Below are 6136 nucleotides of genomic sequence, written 5' to 3'. Positions count from 1 at the left end.
ATCAACGCAAGGTCAATTCCGAACTTTATAATAAAACTGCAAATAACATACTAAAAAACTGCAAATTAATGCTAACTCGCAGATCTTCGATTACTATAGTCCCTGCCTAATGCCAGATGGCAGGGACTAATAAAAAGACGCATCCCACTCAAGAATAACAACATTTGTTAAGTAGTTCCCTAGAAAGATCCTCAAACTTAAGGTATGTCATTTTTTTTTAAGTACATTAATCCCCATCATACATGAATGAAATGTGATAACCAAATTTCAAGGGGTAATCAAATTTCATGTGATTTAATCCTTATACCTATTACTTCATAGAATGTATAATTACATTGGAATAATATATAAATAAATTGAAGCATATACAGATGCATCTATTACCGGGAAAAAAAATGGGGAGATCTAAAGGATTGAGGATAAGCCTAAATTGGAGTGCTCAACTCCTTTCACACTGCAATAAGTAGGCCAACTACCAACGATCGTAAAATTCATATTTTAAATTGGTATTCACGAACATTGTGACGTGAACTCTTAGAGGAAACTCTGCTAAACAAATAAAAACACTAAACAATAGATAAATGACATAAATATAATAGAAATACAATCGATAATGGATACAAAGAGAAATACAATAGATAATTGAGAAAAAGATAAATACAATAGATAATTAACATAATAGATAATCCATTCAAAAATAACCACTGACATCATTAGTCTCATCTATATATTGAGGACCCTCCAAGGAGCTTTATAAACAACTTTGCGAACACAGCCGATGAACTTAGCTATGGAAGATCACCATCTGTGTCAAGTATGTGCATTGAATTCTTCTCTCCTCCAAGGTTGCACTGCATGTGGCATGCTCAATGGAACCACTGTTTCCTTTTTAGTCTAGATGATACTACATGGGTTCTTCACATTGCATAATATGTTTCTCACATTACTCTGGAAGATTATTTTGACAAGGACGAGTGTGAATTCAGGCTTCATATTCATCATTTTTCTACTGAATTTCTTTAAAAGAGAGGGAGCATCGACGCCAACTAATAAATAAACAAAGCCTTAAAACCATATTAAATAGTTCCATTTCATTGCACTGAAAATTCCATCGATGTCTCCACATTGAAATCCTCCTTCATAAGATCTATTGTTAAATACCTGAAGAAACAACAATAGCAGGTGTGTGAATAAGCTGAATATAGAGAGAAAAGATGAATATCTATGAGGATTAAAGCTTAAATTATTTTACGTATGATCTGTTACCTTGGTGAGTCACATAGTAAGATTAATATTTCAAACAATAACAATGTAAACTTTGAAACGAGAACTGATACTGTTACCCGTTTTGTAGAGGTGGCAAAAAAATGACCTGATTTTCAAAAGTGGTGATGCAGAATACACATGTTTTTTTTAGAACATGGTTTTTGGAACTTTAATTTTTTTCATGTGCATTAAGTTTTAGAATGGTAGTGAATGGTAGTGATTTTCATCCTGATTTTAAAAACTGAGTATTCTGCATCACACCCTTTTTTTAAAAGACCTATTTTTTGACTTTAAATTTTCTAGTGTGTGAAATGTAACAAATTATTTTCTAAATTTGATAGTTTTTGAAGTCGTCATTTTATTCATATTTTCTTGTTCTCTATCTTAATTTTTTTTTTTTTTTTAAGTGGGGTTTTTATTGTTTTGCGTTTTTAAATTAGAAAGTCGATAGTTTGAATTTTAGATAATCTACATATTTATACATCTTTAATTAATTTTTCAATCCACATGAAATAATTGTTTCTAAAAAACAACATTTTTTAACAATGGACATAAAAATAACCATTTTTAACATAAATATAACAAAAAAACTAAACATTTTGATATTTTTTTGCCAGAATTAACATGTCAAAATCACAATTTTTATACAAAAATATTAACTAAAAATGGTCAAATAATAGTTTTTTTTATGAATTTCATGTCAAATAATAGTTTTTTTTATGAATTTCATGTTAGAGATACCATGAGAATCACCATCCTCTCTCAATTGAGCACTTCTAATGGAAAGACTCGAGGATTTGCCAAATGCCCAACATGATCTATAGGGAAGTTGATCGAATGAATTTTGACAATATGGAAGCTTTTTCATGATTTATGAATACCTTAATAATTATACTTTATTCCTAAATCACCAAACCTTATTATTTATGAATACCTTAATAAATCATACCGATGCTTTATTTTTACTATAATAATTGGATAATCTATATACTAAAACCATTCAGTGAAAAATTACTTGCGCAAAAGAAACATAAGAAATAAACTACATTAATTTCTCAAAAGCAACCACAAAATTAAGGTGTGAAACAATGATTAAACTAAACCTTATTATTGATGAATACCTTAATAAATCATACCAATGCTTTATTTTTACTATAATGATTGGATAATCTATATACTAAAACCATTCAGTAAAAAATTACTTGGAAAAGAAACATAAGAAATAAACTACATTAATTTCTCAAAAGCAACCACAAAATTAAAGTGTGAAACAATGATTAAACTAAACATTTGAAAAGGATTTATCATAACAAGCAATTTACTGATGTTGAGGATCTATTTCTTTTAATAGTTTAGGGTCAACCTAAAAAATGGTGCCCATCCGATAATCGATTATGACCTTTACCTTAATATCCAATTGTATAAGATTATTGAGTTGACAATATAGAAGTTGGTCTGTAGGGAAATTTATATTTACTGTGAGTTCATCTGGATGGATAGCCAAACATCACAACCCCCTCTCATGTTTTTTTTTAAGAGCAGCCGCTGATATGTTTCTATGTGGGCTCATAAGCAGTTAAGCAACTCAATATCGTGAGAATTATCGTACTATTCCAGTTGGAATCTTGAAATAGAAATGATAATATAGGTAGAGATTTGCCAAAAACAATAATCATACCGATGCTTTATTTTTACTATAATGATTGGATAATCTATATACTAAAACCATTCAGTAAAAAATTACTTGCGCAAAAGAAACATAAGAAATAAACTACATTAATTTCTCAAAAGCAACCACAAAATTAAAGTGTGAAACAATGATTAAACTAAACATTTGAAAAGGATTTCTCATAACAAGCAATTTACTGATGTCGAGGATCTGTGTCTTCTAATAGTTTAGGGTCAACCTAACAATTCCTCAGTGTGTGTTTCAGCCAATGTATTGCCACCGCCTAAGCCAAGAGAAATCCAATTCGTCTCAACAACATCATCAGAAGTAATACAAGGCTCCCTTCGTTCCCTTGTATCAACCTGAATAGATTCTCGATCTGGTTGGGGTGGAAGAAAGAACTGCAGCGGCACATTTTCAGATTCAATATCTCTTGAGTTATCATTTTGATCATCACTAGCCACTGTATTCAAATAACCTGGAGAGCAATCCAAGGGCGGTCTATATTCAGAAATTCTCGACCCAAATAACATGTTCTCTTGTTGTTGTTGATCCATACTATATGTATTGAAAGGCGTAGGATGTACTGCAGAGATCCTACGCCTTTCAATAACAGCAAGAAATGTACATCCCTCTAAATCATCATGATCCCAGATTCGCTCAGCATTGGCATCATTTTAAGTGTTTTATTGAGCAAGTCAAATATAATGCTTACCAGGAATTCACGTCCCTCCATGAATGATTCTCATTTCGAAGGGTCTTGGTTCCCGATAATCTTGGTTGAAAATTTCATGATCCATTGGACAAAAAGTGAGGATAGAACTTCACTGGATTGCTGTCAAAATGTTAATGCTAACATTGCAAACCAGAATAAGTGGTGGCAAGGCTCCATAACTACAAATAAACCAATTTTTAGGGCCTTGACATCAGAAAAGTAATAAGCATTTAGACATGTCCAAAACAATTGATTGGACAGCGAAAGAATAATAAGAATATTATATTAACAGTTGACATCTGATCCAAAACAAACCCTCCAAAAAAACCAATTTCTTCCTACAAATGATCTTTAATCCACTAGTTAGTCTAAAGCCTATGAAGAAAAGATCTCAAACAGACTTCAGAACCATCTTTTTACTATTGGAAGTGTTTTCATAATGCCAGTGAAAGCTGATAATCGAATGCGTAACCTCTTCCATCGATTTTGTTTCAAGTCAGGATACATTTCCAAAATGTACTCAGGCATAAAGTCATGCCGGGTTAATATGCCAACTATAGGAGGTCTCTGCAAAACCACAGAAATTGGGAATAAGGTAAGAGAATAATCCACTTAAACCATGTACAAACAATACAAAAATATAGAAAGATGTTTACCCCAGAAGACTTAGGGACCACACAAAGGTGGCGCAATCCAACTTGTCGAAAAAGAATCTGTGCCTTGGCCAATGACATCGTCTCCACAACAGTATACGGAGAGGTATTTGCAAATGGATGTAAATCGATAAACATTTCCGCTTCATCCGCACTTATCTCTATCGCTTCAATGTTGAGGCCTTTACCTGATCCAGGCTTTGCAAAGTCTACCGAAGAGAACTGCTCAACAAAATCTTCACTAGCCAAATCCCTCGAGGGTAGAAATAGTTTCTTCTTCAGCAAAACAAGTAAATGTGAACGCAACACAAGACCATATAAAATAGGTGCCTCTGAGAAAGGAGGTTCATCTATCACAGGAAAACCATTGTGTTTACAGCTCTTCAAGACCTGCATAATGTTATCAACCTTTTCTATTCCAGAAAAGGTCACCAATGGGCCTCTAACAACATCAACTGCACTCAAATTCCGCATATAAGGTTCTGCATGTGGTTCAAGGAATGGCAAGCCCTTGAGGCGAACAATTTGGTCATAAACACCACTGTTAAATGCATCGGCCACAGTCTTCGATATTAACAATACCAGCATAACAAGAGGAAGCATCAACAAATTATTTGTCAATTCCAAAAGAATTACACATAGTGAAACTGTCATCCTCATTGAACCCCCAAGGAAAGAAGCTGCTCCAAGAACAGCAAAAAGTCCTTGATCCAGGTCTGTAAATGATCCTAGCAAGATGCCAACAAATCGACCATAAGAGGCACCAGTTAAAATAACAGGTATGAATAGACCTGATGGTACTGCAATCCCATATGAAAAGATTGCAAGAACATATACTGCACAAAAGAACAGAAGTATTGATGACACATGAAACTCAGACTTTGTGCAGCGCCACCCCCGGGCCGCCCCGCCCCGCCCGACCGGCGGCGGGTCGATTCCGGGAATCGACCCGCCGCCGGTCGAGCGGGGCGGGGCGGCCCGGGGGTAGCGCTGCGCGCGGCAGCGCCACGCCTGGGCCGCCCCGCCCCGCCCGACCGGCGGCGGGTCGATTCCGGGAATCGACCCGTACCGGCTTCGGAGCTTGTGAGCTCTAGTTCACAAATTCTGGTTAATCTGTCCAAAAAAATTGAAAATTTTGCCCTGGAAGCACACGTAAAACTAGAGCCTATGACACAAGGAGATGTAACATTGAGATAATGATACGGTGGTCGACTGTTCCTACCAGTTCACAGTGAATATTGGAGTGTGCAGCTAAGCAAACCTGTTTTGCTCCACCTCGTAATTATTTAACAAATTCCACAAAATTCGAATTCCAACTATGGCATTCACATGATCACATTCATTCACTAAGCAAACATAAGTCTCACAGTATTTGAGCATCAGTTACGTTGACCATGATACGTGGATTAGATAGATGTCGTCTCTTTACGTATTTGCTACACTAAGCAATGCATTTGAGGTTTCTTATTAACTCCATTTTGAGATATTGTTCTATCAAGGAAAATAAAAGTAACTGCAATTTGATGATGCTAAGCGTTTTCCGCTTCATAGTAATATTGATATTTTTTTTTTTCTCGGTAAAGGCTAATCTATTATATTAAAAAAGTGGAAAAAATATTTACAGAGAGGATTTAACCTCTGAGAGTGCCTCAGCAACCCTCTCACAAAAAAACCATGTCAATATTTCACTGGAATTACATGCAGGAACTTCATCAAAACTTGTCAGCAACATTTGAAGATTTCCACCAGAAGAAAAAGAGTAAGGTGCCAACCAGACTTAAAGCTGTGAAGCTTCGGGCTCGCAGTAGTCCCGCTGCTAGAGATCCCAAAAAG

The 6136-nt window shown here is 35.2% G+C and overlaps 1 pseudogene; it reads right to left on the bottom strand.

Annotated features, from left to right (window-relative positions):
- Window positions 1–3570: 3570 nt before the first annotated feature.
- On the bottom strand, window positions 3571–5230 carry LOC149147671 (putative chloride channel-like protein CLC-g pseudogene; annotated as a pseudogene).
- Window positions 5231–6136: the final 906 nt, after the last annotated feature.

This window comes from Pinus tabuliformis, chromosome 9 (genome assembly GCF_031772625.1).
Source record: "Pinus tabuliformis cultivar Carrire ecotype Pingquan chromosome 9, CPIR1, whole genome shotgun sequence".
Classification (NCBI taxonomy): Eukaryota; Viridiplantae; Streptophyta; class Pinopsida; order Pinales; family Pinaceae; genus Pinus; species Pinus tabuliformis.
This window is presented reverse-complemented; position numbering and strand designations above follow the sequence as displayed.